Genomic DNA, 18,093 nt, shown 5'->3' with positions numbered 1-18,093 from the left:
ATAGTTTACTGAATATTTTAAGCTCACTATTGAGACATGCTACTCAGAAAAAAAGATTCATTTCAAAATATTATTGCTCATTGACAATAAGCCTGGTCACCCAAGAGTTCTGATGGAGATGTACAAGGAGATGAATGTTGTTTTCATGCCCACTAGCACAACATCCATTCTGCAGCCCATGGATCAAGAAATAATTTCAATTTTCAAGTCTTATTATTTAAGAAATACATTTTGTTAGGCTATAGCTGCCATAGATAGGGATTCTTCTGATGGATCTGGGCAAAGTAAATGTAAATCTTCTGGAAAGGATTCACCATTCTGGATGCCATTAAGAACATTTGTGATTCATGAGAGGTTAGAATATCAACATTAACAAGAGTTTGGAAAAAGTTGTTTTCAACTTCATGAATGACTGTGAGGGGCTTAACGCTTCATTGGAGGAAGTGACTTCATACATGGAAATAGCAAGATAACCAGAATTAGAAGTGGATCCTGAAGATCTAACTGAACTGCTGTAAACTAATTTTAAAACTTGAATGTGGACATGAGCCCCCTGAGGCCCCAGAGCTATCTTTTTGGTTGTGAACTAAAGGTTGACAAAGATTATCACTTTAAGGTGGATAATGATGAAAATGAGCACCAGTTATCTTTAATAACGGCCAGTTTAGGGGCTGCTACAAAGGATGAATTGCACATTGTTGAAGCAGAGGCAATGAATTATGAAGGCATTCCAGTTAAAGTAACACTGTCAACTTTGAAAATGTCTATACAGCCAATGGTTTCCTCTGGGGGCTTTGAAATCCCACCACCTGTGGTCTTACGGCTGAAGTGTGGTTCAGGGCATATTAGCGGACAGCACTTAGGAGGAAGATGCAGAGCCAGAAGATGAAGAGGAGGAGGATGTGAAACTCTTAAGTATATCTGGAAAGCGGTCTGCCCCTGGAGGTGGTAGCAAGTTTCCAGAGAAAAAAGTAAAACTTGCTGCTGATGCAAATGATGATGAAGATGAAGATGAAGAAGAAGAAGATGATGATTTTGATGATAAGGAAACTGAAGAAAAAGTGCCAGTGAAGAAATCTATATGAGATACTCCAGCCAAAAATGCACAGAAGTCAAATCAGAATGGAAAGGACTCAAAACAATCATCAACACCAAGATCAAAAGGACAAGAATCCTTCAAAAAAACAAAAACAAACAAACAAACAAACAAAAAACAGAAAAAAACTCCAAAACACCAAAAGGACCTAGTTCTGTAGAAGACATTAAAGCAAAAATGTGGGTCCCCATTCCAAGATGGCCAAATAGGAACACTTCCGGTCTGCAGCTCCCAGTGTGATTGGTGCAGAAGAGGGTGATTTCTGCATTTCCAACTGAAGTACCTGGTTCATCTCATTGGGACAGGTTAGACAGTGGGTGCAGCCCATGGAGGATGAGCCAAAGCAGGGCAGGGCATCACCTCACCTGGGAAGTGCAAGGGGTCAGGGGATTTCCCTTACCTAGCCGAGGGAAGCCGTGACAGACTGTACCTGGAAAATCGGGACACTCCCACCCAAATACTGCACATTTCAAATGGTCTTAGCAAATGGCATACCAGGAGATTATATCCCGTGCCTGGCTCAGTGGGTCCCATGCCCACGGAGACTTGCTCACTGTTAGAGCAGCAGTCTGAGATTGACCTGTGAGTCAGCAGCCTAGCAGGGGGAAGGGCATCCACCATTGCTGAGGCTTGAGTAGGTAAACAAAGTGGTCAGGGAAGCTCGAACTGGGCAGAGCCCACCGCAGCTCTGCAAGGCCTGCTGCCTCTCTAGAGCCCACCCCTGGGGGCAGGGCATAGCTGAACAAAAGGCAGCAGAAACTTCTGCAGACTTAAACGTCCCTGTCTGACAGCTCTGAAGAGAGCAGTGGTTCTTCCAGCATGGTGTTTGAGCTCTGAGAATGGACAGACTGCCTCCTCAAGTGGGTCCCTGACCCCCATGTAGCCTAACTGGGAGATACCTCCCAGTAGGGGCTGACTGACACCTCATACAGGAGGGTGTCCCTCTGGGACGAAGATTCTAGAGGAAGGATCAGGCAGCAATATTTGCTGTTCTGCAATATTTGCTGTTCTACAGCCTCTACTGGTGATACCCAGGCAAACAGGGTATGGAGTGGACCTTCAGCAAACTCCAACAGACCTGCAGCTGAGGGACCTGACTGTTAGAAGGAAAACTAACAAACAGAAAGGGATAGCAACATCAACAAAAAAGACATCCACACCAAAACCCCATCTGTAGGTCACCAGCATCAAAGACCAAAGGTAGATAAAACCACAAAGATGAGGAGAAACCAGAGCAGAAAAGCTGAAAATTCTAAAAACCAGAGCACCTCTTCTCCTCCGAAGGATCACAGCTTGTCACCAGCAATGGAACAAAGCTAGATGGAGAATGACTTTAATGAGCTGACAGAAGTAGGCTTCAGAAGGTCGGTAATAACAAACTTCTCTGAGCTAAAGGAGGATGTTCAAACCCATTGCAAGGAAGCTAAAAACCTTGAAAAAATATTAGACGAATGGCTAACTAGAATAAACAGTGTAGAGAAGCCCTTAAATGACCTGATGGAGCTGAAAACCATGGCACGAGAACTACATGACGCATGCAAAAGCTTCAATAGCCGATTTGATTAACTGGAAGAAAGGGTATCAGTGATGGAAGATCGAATTTTTTTATTATTATTATGATACTTTAAGTTTTAGGGTACATGTGCACAATGTGCAGGTTAGTTACATTTGTATACATGTGCCATGCTGGTGTGCTGCACCCATTAACTCGTCATTTAGCATTAGGTATATCTCCTAAAGCTATGCCTCCCCCCTCCCCCCACCCCACAACAGTCCCCAGAGTGTGATGTTCCCCTTCCTGTGTCCATGTGTTCTCATTGTTCAATTCCCACCTATGAGTGAGAATATGTGGTGTTTGATTTTTTGTTCTTGTGATAGTTTACTGAGAATGATGATTTCCAATTTCATCCATGTCCCTACAAAGGACATTAACTCATCATTTTTTATGGCTGCATAGTATTCCATGGTGTATATGTGCCACATTTTCTTAATCCAGTCTATCATTGTTGGACATTTGGGTTGGTTCCAAGTCTTTGCTATTGTGAATAGTGCCGCAATAAACATACGTGTGCATATGTCTTTATAGCAGCATGATTTATAGTTCTTTGGGTATATACCCAGTAATGGGATGGCTGGGTCAAATGGTATTTCTAGTTCTAGATCCCTGAGGAATCGCCACACTGACTTCCACAAGGGTTGAACTAGTTTACAGTCCCACCAACAGTGTAAAAGTGTTCCTACTTCTCCACATCCTCTCCAACACCTGTTGTTTCCTGACTATTTAATGATTGCCATTCTAACTGGTGTGAGATGGTATCTCATTGTGGTTTTGATTTGCATTTCTCTGATGGCCAGTGATGGTGAGCATTTTTTCATGTTTTTTGGCTGCATAAATGTCTTCTTTTGAGAAGTGTCTGTTCATGTCCTTCACCCACTTTTTGATGGGGTTGTTTGTTTTCTTCTTGTAAATTTGTTTGAGTTCATTGTAGATTCTGGATATTAGCCCTTTGTCAGATGAGTAGGTTGCGAAAATTTTCTCCCATTTTGTAGGTTGCCTGTTCACTCTGATGGTAGTTTCTTTTGCTGTGTAGAAGCTCTTTAGTTTAATTAGACCCCATTTGTCAATTTTGGCTTTTGTTGCCATTGCTTTTCGTGTTTTAGACATGAAGTCCTTGCCCATGCCTATGTCCTGAATGGTAATGCCTAGGTTTTCTTCTAGGGTTTTTATGGTTTTAGGTCTAACGTTTAAGTCTTTAATCCATCTTGAATTAATTTTTGTATAAGGTGTAAGGAGGGGATCCAGTTTCAGCTTTCTACATATGGCTAGCCAGTTTTCCCAGCACCATTTATTAAATAGGGAATCCTTTCCCCATTGCTTGTTTTTTTCAGGTTTGTCAAAGATCAGATAGTTGTAGATATGCAGCGTTATTTCTGAGGGCTCTGTTCTGTTCCATTGATCTATATCTCTGTTTTGGTACCAGTACCATGTTGTTTTGGTTACTGTAGCCTTGTGGTATAGTTTGAAGTCAGGTAGTGTGATGCCTCCAGCTTTGTTCTTTTGGCTTAGGATTGACTTGGCGATGAATTAATGAAATAAAGTGAGAGGAGAAATTTAGAGAAAAAAGAGTAAAAAGAAATGAACAAAGCCTCCAAGAAATATGGGACTATGTGAAAAGACCAAATCTACGTTTGATTGGTGTACCTGAAAGTGATGGGGAGAATGGAACCAAGTTGGAAAACAGTCTTCAGGGTATTATCTAGGAGAACTTCCCCAACCTAGCAAGGCAGGCCAACATTCAAATTCAGGAAATACACAGAACATTACAAAGATACTGCTCGAGAAGAGCAACCCCAAGACACATAACTGTCAGATTCACCAAGGTTGAAATGAAGGAAAAAGTGTTAAGGGCAGCCAGAGAGAAAGGTTGGGTTACCCACAAAGGGAAGCCCATCAGACTAACAGCGAATCTCTTGACAGAACTCTACAAGCCAGAAGAGAGTGGGGGCCAATATACAACATTCTTAGAGAAAATAATTTTCAACCTGCAGTTTCATATCCAGCCACACTAAGCTTCATAAGTGAAGGAGAAATAAAATCCTTTACAGACAAGCAAATGCTGAGAGATTTTGTCACCACCAGGCCTGCCTTATAAAAGCTCCTGAAGGAAGCACTAAACATAGAAAGGAACAACCGGTACCAGCCACTGCAGAAACATGCCAAATTGTAAAGACTATTGATGCTAGCAAGAATCTGCATCAACTAACGGGCAAAATAACCAGCTAACATCATAATGGTGGGATCAAATTCACACATAACAATATTAACCTTAAATGTAAATGGGCTAAATGCCCCAATTAAAAGACACAGACTGGCAAATTGGATAGTCAGTGTGCTGTATTCAGGAGACCCATCTCACGAGCAGAGACACACATAGGCTCAAAATAAAGGGATAGAGGAAGATCTACCAAGCAAATGGAAAGAAAAAAAAAAAAAAGCAGGGGTTACAATCCTAGTCTCTGATAAAACAGACTTTAAACCAACAAAGATCAAAAGAGACAAAGAAGGCCATTACATAATGGTAAAGGGATCAATTCAAAAAGAAGAACTAACTATTCTAAATATATATGCACCCAATTCAGGAGCACCCAGATTCATAAAGCAAGTCCTTAGAGACCTACAAAGAGGCTTAGACTCCCACACAATAATAATGGGAGACTTTAACACCCCACTGTCAATATTAGACAGATCAACGAGACAGAAAGTTAACAAGGATATCCAGGACTTGAATTCAGCTCTGCACCAAGCAGACCTAATAGACATCTACAGAATTCTCCACCCCAAATCAACAGAATATACATTCTTCTAAGCACCACATTGCACTTTTTCCAAAATTGACCACATAGTTGGAAGTAAAGCACTCCTCAGCAAATGTAAAAGAACATAAATCACAACAAACTGTCTCTCAGACCACAGTGCAATCAAATTAGAATTCAGGATTAAGAAACTCACTCAAAACTGCACAACTTCATGGAAAATGAACAACCTGCTCCTGAATGACTACTGGGTAAATAACGAAATGAAGGCAGAAATAAAGATGTTCTTTGAAACCAATGAGAACAAAGATACAACGTACCAGAATCTCTGGGACACATTTAAAGCAGTGTGTAGAGGGAAATTTATAGCACTAAATGCCCACAAGAGAAAGCAGGAAAGATCTAAAATTGACACCCTAACATCACAATTAAAAGAACTAGAGAAACAAGAGCAAACAAATTCGAAAACTAGCAGAAGGCAAGAAATAACTAAGGTCAGAGCAGAACTGAAGGAGATAGAGACACAAAAAACCCTTCAAAAAAAATCAATGAATCCAGGAGCTTGTTTTTTGAAAAGATAAACAAAATTGATAGACTGTTAGCAAGACTAATAAAGAAGAAAAGAGAGAAGAATCAAATAGATACAATAAAAAATGATAAAGGGGATATCACCACTGATCCCATAAAAATACAAACTACCATCAGAGAATATTATAAACACCCCTACGCAAATAAACTAGAAAATCTAGAAGAAATGGATAAATTCCTGGACACATACACCCTCCCAAGACTAAACCAGGAAGAAGTTGAATCTCTGAATAGACCAATAAGAGGCTCTGAAATTGAGGCAATAATTAGTGGCCTACCAACCAAAAAAAGTCCAGGACCAGATGGACTCATAGCCGAATTCTACCAGAGGTACAAGGAGGAGCTGGTACCATTCCTTCTGAAACTATTCCAATCAATAGAAAAAGAGGGAATCCTCCCTAACTCATTTTATGAGGCCAGCATCATCCTGATACCAAAGCCTGGCAGAGACACAACAAAAAAAGAGAATTTTAGACAAATATCCCTGATTAACATTGGTGCAAAAATCCTCAGTAAAATACTGGCAAACCGAATCCAGCAGCCCATCAAAAAGCTTTTCCATCACGATCAAGTCAGCTTCATCCCTAGGATGCAAGGCTGGTTCAACATATGCAAATCAATAAACATAATCCATCACATAAACAGAACCAAGGACAAAAACCACATGATTATCTCAATAGATGCAGAAAAGGCCTTTGACAAAATTCAACAGCCCTTCATGCTAAAAACTCTCAATAAACTAGGTGTTGATGGAACGTATCTCAAAATAATAAGAGCTATTTATGACAAACCCACAGCCAATATCACACTGGGCAGGCAAAAACTGGAAGCATTCCCTTTGAACAGTGGCACAAGACAAGGATGCCCTCTCTCACCACTCCTATTCAACATAGTGTTGGAAGTTCTGGCCAGGGCAATCACGCAAGAGAAAGAAATAAAGGATATTCAATTAGGAAAAGAAGAAGTCAAATTGTCCCTGTTTGCAGATGACGTGATTGTGTATTTAGAAAACTCCATTGTCTCAGCCCAAAATCTCCTTAAGCTGATAAGCAACTTCAGCAAAATCTCAGGATACAAAATCATTGTGCAAAAATCACAAGCATTCCTATACACCAACAGCAGACAGAGAGCCAAATCATGAATGAACTCCCATTCACAATTGCTACAAAGAGAATAAAATACCTGGGAATCCAACTTACAAGGGATGTGAAGGACCTCTTCAAGGAGAACCACAAACCACTGCTCAACAAAATAAAAGAGGACACAAACAAATTGAGGAACATTCCATGCTCATGGATAGGAAGAATCAATATAGTGAAAATGGCCATACTGCCCAAGGTAATTTATAGATTCAATGACATCCCCATCAAGCTACCAATGACTTTCTTCACAGAATTGGAAAAAACTACTTTAAAGTTCATATGGAACCAAAAAAGAGCCTGCATTGCCAAGACAATCCTAAGCCAAAAGAACAAAGCTGGAGGCATCATGCTACCTGACTTTGAACTATACTACAAGGCTACAGTAACCAAAACAGCATGGTACTGGTACCAAAACAGAGAGATAGACTAATGGAACAGAACAGAGGCCTCAGAAATAATACCACACATCTACAATCATCTGATCTTTGACAAACCTGACAAAAACAAGAAATGGGGAAAGGATTCCCTATTTAATAAATGGTGCTGGGAAAACTGGCTAGCCATATGTAGAAAGCTGAAACTGGATCCCTTCCTTACACCTTATACAAAATTAATTCAAGATGGATTAAAGACTTAAACATTAGACCTAAAATCATTGAGGAGTGACAAGGTTTGAAACATATGGCATCAGAGGCTAGTCTGTGGAAAATTCTTCACACGTCTAAAATTTTTTTTTTTTTTTTTTGAGATGGAGTCTCGCTCTGTCACCCAGGCTGCAGTGCAGTGGCGCGACTTGGGCTTACCGCAACCTCTGCCTCCTGGGTTCAAGCGATTCTCCTGCCTCAGCCTCCCAAGTAGCTGGGACTACAGATGCATGCCACCGCACCTGGCTGAATTTTATATTTTTAGTAGAGACGGGGTTTCACTGTGTTGGCCAGGCTGGTCTCAAACTCCTGACCTCGTGATCCACCAGACTTGGCCTCCCAAAGTGCTGGGATTACAGGCACGAGCCACCGTGCCTGGCCTCAGAAATTTCTTTATGCTGTACAGTCCAGCTGCTAGCTTTTTGAACTGTGGGCATATGCCACCTGACTCTAAAGATTGGCTGCTAGCTTTTGGATCTTTGGGAAGATTTCTTTGCTCTGTAATCCAGCCCCTGGCCTTCTGTGCTTTGGGAGATCTCTCTCCACCCTGATTCCTGTCCCTAGCGGTGGAGCGCCAAGTCAGTATATTCACTGAAAGACCAGAGTGTCTGTGAGCGGCTTTCTCAGTTCTCCTTTCCTGTTCCCAGCTTGAGCAGATTCTGCGTGTCTTTCCTCAGGAAGGTCTTTGTCAGCCCTCCCGTCCTGTCCCATCTCAGGCAGCCTCCGAGAGGGCCCAGTTTCTCAGGGGGTTTCTCTCAGTTAACGACCCTGTCCTCAGCAGGCCCTGTGTGTGTCCGCCTGAGGAGAGAGTCTCTCGATTCTCTGCCCTCAACTTTCACACCCTGGGAAGGTCTGTGGTGCGGCTTGGTGAGCAGGTGCAGACTCTCTTCACGGCTGGGGCTTGTTGGGACCCTGGCCCAGTATGCTAGCCCACACTGGTTTCTTTTTACCCTGATCAAGGGTGGCTTCCTTTCCCTCCTCTGAAAGTGGCTGTAGGAATGACTTATTACTTTGAATTACTTATTACTTTCTGGAATTTTAATTAACTTATTTTTGTTTTGCTTTGTTCTGTTTGCAGCCTCACTTCTGCTCTCTGATGGCTTTTAAAAACTATGCTGCTGTAGGTGTTCCAGCTGTCACGTGATGTTATAATGAGAGCCATGTTCTCGCAGGATTTTTTAAGTGGGAGCAGAACGCCCCCAGTTGTTTTTTTATTATGTTCGGGACATTGTGCTTGCAAAACTGTAGGAATAATTGAGGCCTGGGATGATGTCATTTTCTTCCAGAGATGATTTTTATTTGCTTCTTCCAAGCCTAACAAGCCTAGGAGTCCTGGCAGTTGGCAGTCTGGAGTAAGTTTAATCCAGCTTTAAAAATTGAGGTTTTTCTGGGCCGCCCAGATGACTGGAAGCTGGGCTGCAGCATGCAGGGAATAGATGACCTGCTCTTGGGATGCAGCTGTTTTGGATTCCAACCCACAGTATGTGTCAGGGCGGGGTGTGGGGTGTTATCAGGGCCCCCACCTTGGTGGGTTCTAGACGCCAATTTTTTTTTTTTTTTTTTTTTTTAGACGGAGTCTCGCTCTGTCACCCAGGCTGGAATGCAGTGGTGTGATCTTGGCTCACTGCAATCTCCGCCTCCCAGGTTCAAGCTATTCTCCTGCCTCAGCCTCATGAGTAGCTGGGATTACAGGCATGCGCCACTATATGCAGATAATTTTGTATTTTTAATAGAGATGGGGTTTCACCATGTTGGTCAGGCTGGTCTCGAACTCCTGACCTTGTGATCCACCCGCCTCAGCCTCCCAAAGTGTTGGGATTACAGGCATGAGCCACCGCGCCTGGAGACTCCAGCTTTTATCCCCTAACCCCATGTGGCTCTCATGAATAATGTTCAACCTCTCAGCTGTCTTTTCTTGATTGGCAAATATTGTTAGGGCAAAAGTGGCCCAAATGCAGCTCACCTGTCAGGATATCTGCTTTCTTCCGGATCTTAGCCCAGGATTCTGTACTATTTTGTCAGGGCTCCTATGCTTTCAAGCAAGCATTCAGCTCACCTCGCTGTCATTAGCAGGAGGGTTGGTCCAAATTAGCTAATTTGCTATTGCCAGAAGCTGCCATTTCTGTATCTTAGTTTATTCTTTCAAAAACTCAATCTTCGACAGCTGAGAGCAGTATTTAAAAATTTCTCTTCTCCTATATGATTTGTGGTTTAGGCAACTCCTGAATTTTTGATATATTTCACATTTTATCTTTTGAGATAGCATTATTTAATGTCTTAAGGTTTATAATGGTTATAAACACATGGTGAATATTTTATGCCTTCTATTTCCCAGCCATTGCTTTTTTGCCTTAAATTTTACGTTCTGTTTTTTGTGTAAATTTCATCTACTTTGTATATCTTTGCCTATATTATTATTTTGTAACCATTCAAAAATATTTTGCTTTAAACCTGTGTTATAAAAACATTCACATTGCTTATCATTACTAGCATGATTTACCTACTGTAATTTTATGTTACACATTATATATCTTTTGTTCCTCTTTATTATTTTCTTGTCTTTTGCTATATTAATCCATTTTTTTCTTACTGTTTCTCTCTAGGTTCTTGGGAATTTTCCATTCAGCTTTTATTCTATTAGCAGATAGATACCTTTTATTTATTTTTTATCTTTTTATTTTTGAGACAGGTTCTTTCCCTGTTACCCAGGCTGGAGTGCAGTGACTCAATTTTGGCTCACTGCAGGCTTGACTTCCTGGGCTCAAACCTCCGAGGAACTGGGACTACCAGCTTGGCACGCACCATCTTGCCCGGCAACTTATCTTCTTTGTAGAGATGATGGGGGTGGGGGGTGGTTCTCAATATGTTGCCCAGGCTGGTCTCAAACTCCTGGGCTCAAGCAATCCTCCCACCTTGGCCTTCCAAAATGCTGGGATTATAGGGGTGAACTACTGCACCTGGCTGATACCTTTTATTTTTAAAATCTCTTAACTTCTTTTTTTTTTTTTTTTTAGATGGAGTCTCGCTCTGTCGCCCAGGCTGGAGTGCAGTGGCACGCTTTCGGCTCACTGCAACCTCCGCCTCCCAGGTTCAAGTGATTCTCCTGTCTCAGCCTTCCAAGTAGCTGGGATTACAGGCATACGCTGCCACGCCTGGCTAATTTTTTAAAAAATTTTTTAGTATTTATTGATCATTCTTGGGTGTTTCTCAGAGAGGGGGATTTGGCAGGGACATAGGACAATAGTGGAGAGAAGGTCAGCAGATAAACATGTGAACAAAGGTCTCTGGTTTTCCTAGGCAGAGGACCCTGCGGCCTTCCGCAGTGTTTGTGTCCCTGGGTGCTTGAGATTAGGGAGTGGTGATGACTCTTAAAGAGCATGCTGCCTTCAAGCATCTGTTTAACAAAGCACATCTTGCACCGCCCTTAATCCATTTAACCCTGAGTTGACACAGCACATGTTTCAGAGAGCACCGGGTTGGGGGTAAGGTTATAGATTAACAGCATCCCAAGGCAGAAGAATTTTTCTTAGTACAGAACAAAATGGAGTCTCCTATGTCTACTTCTTTCTACAAAGACACAGTAACAATCTGATCTCTCTTTCTTTTCCCCACATTTCCCCCTTTTCTATTCGACAAAACCGCCATCGTCATCATGGCCCGTTCTCAATGAGCTGTTGGGTACATCTCCCAGACGGGGTGGCGGCCGAGCAGAGGGGCTCCTCACTTCCCAGACGTGGCGGCCGGGCAGAGGCGCCCCCCACCTCCCAGACAGCGCGGCTGCCGGGCGGGGGCGCCCCCCACTTCCCAGAAGGGGCGGCTGGCCCGGGTAATTTTTTGTATTTTAGTAGAGACGGAGTTTCACCGTGTGGCGTAGGCTGGTCTCGAACTGGTGAGCTCAGGCCATCTGCCCGCCTCAGCCTCCCAAAGTGCTGGGATTACAGGCGTGAGCCACCGCGCCCGGCCTAAATGTCTTAACATCAAGAATAAGGCCATATCGATCAATAAGATACATGCATACTATTTTGCCACTTTTCACTTTTTATTAATAGTATACTCTTTATTTGCTACCTCCCAGTTTTTGTCAAAGTAAATTGTGATACAAAAACCCCAATTTATAATCATGAAATATTTATTATATTTAATTTTAATAATAATGATTAGTGTTTCATATTATTATTAATTATAATTATTTCGTTCATTTAGTTTTATTGATTTGATTGTTCTTTGCCTTTTCTTTTACATTTTTTCTGTTGAATTATTTATTTTGATTCGTTTCTTAGCTGGCAGGACTATGTCCTCAAGTACTATTTTTCAAAAAGGGCTTATAGAAGAGATCTCCCATCCCCACTGGAGTTGGCTAACATCCTGTACCAGTTACCAGTTTATTACTCTCTGGCTCCAAACGTTTCCCCCTTGCCAGCGGGCACAGTGTTAAAGTGTGTCAGTAGAGGGCGCTAGAGGACAGAGAGAAGAAGAGACTTCTCTTGCGGTTTCTTTAAGCTTTCCTTCCTACTTGCTTTTGGGACTCTGAACCCCCGGGGTTCTCAGCTCAGTTTCAGGGCACTTCCGCAGGCATCTTCATGGCTAGTTCTGTGGGTGTCCCACTTAGTTTCCCAGTGGCGAGTTCAGCCGCACCGTCTTGGGTGGATTCCTGGTGGAGCCGACTTGACCCAGCCAGTTTCCTGCGAAGTCCCGCATGCGCACTTCCCCGGGGGCAGCTTCCCAGCAAGTTCTGCGTGAGTCCTAGGTGGCTTTGCCATGAGTTCAGCGCATCCCCCAACAGCAACTTCCGGAGGAATTTTGTGGGCACCCCAGCAGGGGGCTTCCAGCCCCCGAGCCGTGGCCTGCCGTTCTCTTCCCCACAATGTTCGCTCTCTGACTGTGGCCCCGTTCTGTCCAGGGACAACCCAGAGAACTCTTCTGCCCTCAATGGGCTGCAACGCACTTTCTCCAGCAAGGACTGAACCCCAGTCTCGGAGAGCTAGCCTTCTTCACGTTCGTTCTTTCTTTTTGGGTTCTCCCCCACCCCTACGAGATCATCTAACATTCCTCTTTATTCCCACTGCACCATTAATTTCTATCCTGACTGATTCACAACCCCGAGTTCCGAAGCAAGGGCAAGCTGTGGGGCGCTTCTTGCCGTCTCTACTCAAAACGGAAAAAGCTGGCCAGGCGCGGTGGCTCACGTCTGTAATCCCAGCACTTTGGGAGACTGAGACAGGAGGATCGCTTGAGCCTGGGAGTTCAAGATCAGTCTGGACAACGTAAGGAGACCCTGTCTCTTCAAATATATATATATATATATGTGTGTGTGTATGTGTGTGTATATATACACACACATACACACACACATATACACACACACATATATATACACACACGTATATATGTATATATGTGTGTATATATGTATATATGTATATAATTATATGTGTATATATGTGTGTATATATGTATATATGTATATAATTATATATACACACATATATGTGTATATATGTAAAATTAGCCAGGCATGGTGGTGCGTACCTATGGTCTCAGCTACTCAGGAGGCTGAGGCAGGAGGATCGCCTGAGCCCTGGGGTGTTGAGGCTGTGGTGAGCTGTGATGGTGCCACTGCACTCCAGCCTGGGGCAGGGACTGAGACCCCATCTCAAAAAATAAAAATAAAAAGAATGGAAAGAACCAATGAAATCTTGATGCTATTAACACCTCTGAATATTTCACTGGTTTCTAGAATCCACACAAAACAGGAATCCTACAGAATGATGGCTTGCAGAGGACATTGTAACAGGGCAGTCAGACCAGTTGGAGAAGTGTGCTCTGTCCTATAAAAACGTGCTCCTTCCTGACTTCTACCCCATGTTGGTGGGCCCATGATCTCCTCCTAGACCTCTCAGCTGAAATCAGTCCTATCCCTGTGTTTGGTGTCCTTCATACCCTCTCGTGGCTGCCTCCCTGCCACGGCCCTGGCTCAGGCCCTGGTCACCTTGCCTAGGGTAGTGGCTTCCCTGGGAATGCCATCTCCACTCAATACTCCTTCTGGTGCTAGAGTGCCCTGCTCAAGGCCTCACCTCCCACGAAGCTTCCTGAACAGCTTAACTCACTGTTTCTTCCTGTTCTGCCCTCTCCTATTATCTGTGCAAATCTGAAGGCACTTTCTGCTCTGTCATGTCCCTGATCTTTCCTGCCAGCCTAGACTGCTTTGATGAAAACTGCATCAGATAGCAGAGGAAACACTTATTTGTATGGAAGTGGCATCCTCTGCTGGTAGAAGTATGTAATGACTGGAACTTTTCCCTAGCTGTGTAAAGGACCCTTACTGCCCAAAGCTGAGACAACCAGTGATACCCAAGGAAACCCAGCTGCCCTTCTCTCTGCCCACCCCAGTCCCTAAGCATGTAAAATTCAATCCGCTGACTCACTCACCAGATTTCCACACCTCACTATTACACTAAGATGTTCCTGATGCTCCAGTCTCATGGATAATGGCAATCTTTAACATTAATTGGATATGCACTATATATGCCAGGCACTGGGCTAATCTCTTCATCTGTATTATATTATTTAACCTTCATAGCAACTTTGTAAGGCAGACAAGTGGACCAGATTCCTTAAAAGCAGAGCCTGGGACAGATTTCATGCACATCTTCTGTTGGGGAAGAACCCTCAGAAGAAAGAAAAGGAAGGAGAGTGGGGTGGGGAAGGAGGGAGCCAGGCTGTGGTGTCAGCTGTGGCTGAGCTGCGGCCTGATTTCACAGGGAGCCCTGAAGCATGTGCTACACCAGAGTTCATCTTGTCTTGAGGTCGGGGACTGGCCTTTCCTGCCCCTGTGTCAGACAAGCATTGGCTGCAAGCCCCAAGCAAGGCAGCTTCCATTCCCGGGGAAGTCTCTGCAGAGGGAATAACTGTGAACTGTTACCAGCCAAACCTCACAGCAGCCGGTGGGCAGGGATGGAGGGTTGCACCAGACCAGTAAAGGGGGTTTGGCTGGGCACTAATAGCAACCATGGTACTGTTATTTCTACTGTACAAATGCAGAATTATAATCTTCCAGGTTTGCAGATACTTTATAGATTTTGAGTGTTTTCATATTCATTACCTCATTCAATGTTACAGTAAGCTTGAGAGGTAGTGATCATCATCCCCACTTTATGAACGAGAGTGAGAAGTGGGAGACTTCCTCAGGATTGTCCAGCCAATAAATATCTTCTCTGTTTATAAATAGCGTCTTCTCAGATACATAGGCAGCTGTATTGGGTCCCAGTCCAACCTCTTCCCTGTGACATTCAGGCTCTGGTCGTTTACCAAGGATCTTACAGCCCTTTTAACTCAAAACAGCCATGAAGCTGGCAACCTTCCTTGCTGAGACTAGGTACGAGGATACACCTCCTATCAGGTGAGGCCTTACCTTGCCTGCCTGACACTTTGCTGGGCTCAGAATGCTTCTCCAAATTCCCCCATGGAAAGAAGACACCCGGGCACTTCTCACCTGCTCCTGCTTCTGCAGTTCCCTTGGCAGTTTCCTTAGAGGTGTCCCAGCAAGCTAGAGTCTGTCAGAGGACATTGAGGGCCAGGCCAGAGAAGTTTAGAAAGAGTCCCAGGGCTACCTGAGCACTGCCTTCACCTGCCACAGGGGTAGCTGTGCAGCCAGTCTTGTGGCAGAGGCTGGGGTTTCCTGGATCTTAGAAGTGTCACCTCTTCCACCCTCTCAGGGCCCTGGACTTTCGCCCTCAAGCTGCCTCTGGATCTAGCAAAGGCCCTGAGCCATCTTTGGAATGGATGAGTTCGAAAAGCTGCATTAGAGTGGCTCCCCTCCTTCAACGCCACCTCATCAGAGTTCTAAGGGATGCTTCACACCTAAGAGCTGATGAGGTACAGCAGGAGCACACAGGGGACCCAGAAACCTCGCATTGTGTTGAGAAACAGCTCACTGACTCAGGTTCAAATCCCCCACTCTATCACAGGGCATCTCAGTTAAGATGAGGTAGAAATGAGAGTAACAGAAAATTCACAACAGCAGCTATTGTGTTGTTATTGAGTGGCCCTTGCCCTCATGGTACAAGGTAGCACCTGCCTACCAAGTAGCAAAACAGAGGGAGGGACAAAGAAGAAGGAGCAGACAGCAGATGCACAACCTGTGTCTTAAGAAAGGTTCCCAGACACTGCTGCATAACGCGTCTACTTACTTCTCTTTGGCCAGAACTCAGTCATGTGACCACGCCTACCCACACAGGAGACTGGGAAATGCAGTCTTCATTCTGGGCAGCCATGTTTCCTGCTACAACTTTTCTTACCCTGATAAAATAGTAGAAAGTTATTGGAGACTAGCAGCTTCTACCACACTAGATTCTGGCCTCGGGCAAGTCTCATGGCCTCTCTAGGCTTGGAGATAATGCTATCTTACAACAAACAATTTGTATTAACTGAAGCCTCCGATGCAAAGGATCTAGCACAGAGCCTGGAATATACTATGCACAACCTCCCCTTCTCTGTTCCTGCCTCCAGATATTCTGAAGTGTGTGGCAGTAGCTCAAGTGCTCTCAAATGTGGCCACAGTTCCTGCAGCCCGTGTCTGAGTGCTTTCTCTATGCAAACTCACAGGATCACCCTGTAACTTCTTACCAGAACTTCTGAACCAGACCTCAGGGTAGTAGAGTAAGTCACAGTGACATTTAAAGAAGAAATAATGCCACTATCACACAAACGATTTACTCCGTGGAGTCCATGCATTATCCCATTCCATTCCTGCACAACCCCAGGCCATAAGAACTATTATCCTGACTGACAGATTTGGAAACTGAGGTTCAGAGAGGTTAAGCAGCTTGCCCAAGGTGACAGATAGTAATTGGCTGAACTGGGATCAGATCCCGGTCTATCTGGCTCCAAGTCCTTGTCCTGTAATCATCATGGTACAGCAGTGAGGGGTTTCCCTGTATGAGGCATCTACTCACTGCCCAGTGATGGGAACTATTGTTAAAAGATCTCAGGCACACAAGGGAATCAGGGAGGAGTGGGCCCATGAAGGAAGCCTTTTCCCAGGTGAGGAGACTTAGCTGAGCTTTGGGGCCTGTGTGAGACACTGACTACAGTTGTTACCAGGCAGGCAACCTAAGAAGATGCCTGGAGCCTGGAGACTTGATGGGAGTCATAGCCTTGGACTTGCCTACACACTCCTCATATTGCCCCAGCCTCAAGGGCAGACCGCCAGGACCAGATGGGAGTGGGGACAGCCCTGGCCCCTGGCCAACAGCTCTGAAAAGAAAAAGTTTCTTTGTAAGCTGCAGTAAATCCTTAGGGTTAATTGCAGCCTGAACGTTCATTTCAAAGACCTCACTTCCTGAATCCCAGGAGCATCCAGAAGAATGGCACCAAGGTGGCCCAGCCCAAAAAAGCAAGACACGAACACTGTCTCAACCTGTACGTTCTCAAGGATAAAGAGGGCCCCTACTAGCAAGACAAATGGGTGGCCCCTATGATCCTGGAGGGGCTGAGCACAGGGGAAGGATGGCATAGGAGACTCCCACCAAGAAGGTAGTGATCCTGGGGTTGGGCGCCCACTCCCTGCCAGAGAACCCAGCCTGGCCTGGCTTCAGGAGCCCTCTAACCTTCACCCTCAGGCCACTTGACCTCCACCTAAATCCAGCACTGCTCCCTGTGGGAAGGCAGGGGTGTGACTTCTTGGTAGTCTCATCTGGCCTGTCTCCCCCAGGAGTGGGAGCTCCCCGAGGGGAGGGCTGTTGCAGGCCCCTTCAGGACCTCAGTTCCTGCAGTGGTCCCCCAATTACGTTTCCTCACTAAGTGTCTGAGGGAGCATTTGCCCAGCATCGCGATTCCTTTAGCCCAGAGCCCTCCCTGAGCAGGCCCAGGATATAGAAATGGTCCAGCGTTGGCCTTTGACCCGGGAGAACAGGGTGAAGGGGACACCCAGGTGCGGACTCCTGCGGGGGTCTGGGTGGGCCCAGTGACGTCAGTTCTGGTTCTCCAGTGAAGGAGACCAATTCCAGGACTGCCCCCAACTTGCTGTGTGATCCTGGGACATTTGCTTAAACTCTCTGAGCCTCATCTTTCCTTTCACACGACAGGGAGACGATCCTGCCTTTGGGAGAATGACTTGAAGTAAATCACTCTTAATCCCTAGACGGAAAGGAGGGAGCGGGAGAATTTCTGCCATCCCACGGGACTCAGCGCAGAGGAGGCGGCTCCCCCAGCTTATTAACCACAGACCAGGTGTGCACGCCCAAGCTCACCGGCAGAGGGCGCCAGGCCTCCGCTTGGTGCTCGAGCCTCGAGGCCCAGAAAAGGTAAC

General features: G+C 44.8%; 1 long non-coding RNA gene and 1 pseudogene across 1 annotated transcript in view; both read left to right on the top strand.

Moving 5' to 3' along the window:
• Nucleotides 1–18,093, top strand: part of LOC134729670 (uncharacterized) — a 123,147-nt gene that overhangs the window by 87,022 nt on the left and 18,032 nt on the right. Inside the window, exon 2 of the long non-coding RNA XR_010110964.1 lies at nt 17,870–18,088. This is a non-coding gene — a long non-coding RNA (uncharacterized LOC134729670). The remainder of the gene's footprint in view (nt 1–17,869; nt 18,089–18,093) is intronic.
• On the top strand, nt 536–2,320 carry LOC103786856 (nucleophosmin-like; annotated as a pseudogene).

This window comes from Pan paniscus, chromosome 1 (genome assembly GCF_029289425.2).
Source record: "Pan paniscus chromosome 1, NHGRI_mPanPan1-v2.0_pri, whole genome shotgun sequence".
Lineage (NCBI taxonomy): Eukaryota > Metazoa > Chordata > Mammalia > Primates > Hominidae > Pan > Pan paniscus.
The sequence above is the reverse complement of the archived record's forward strand: the minus strand, read 5'-3'. Positions and strand labels throughout refer to the sequence as shown.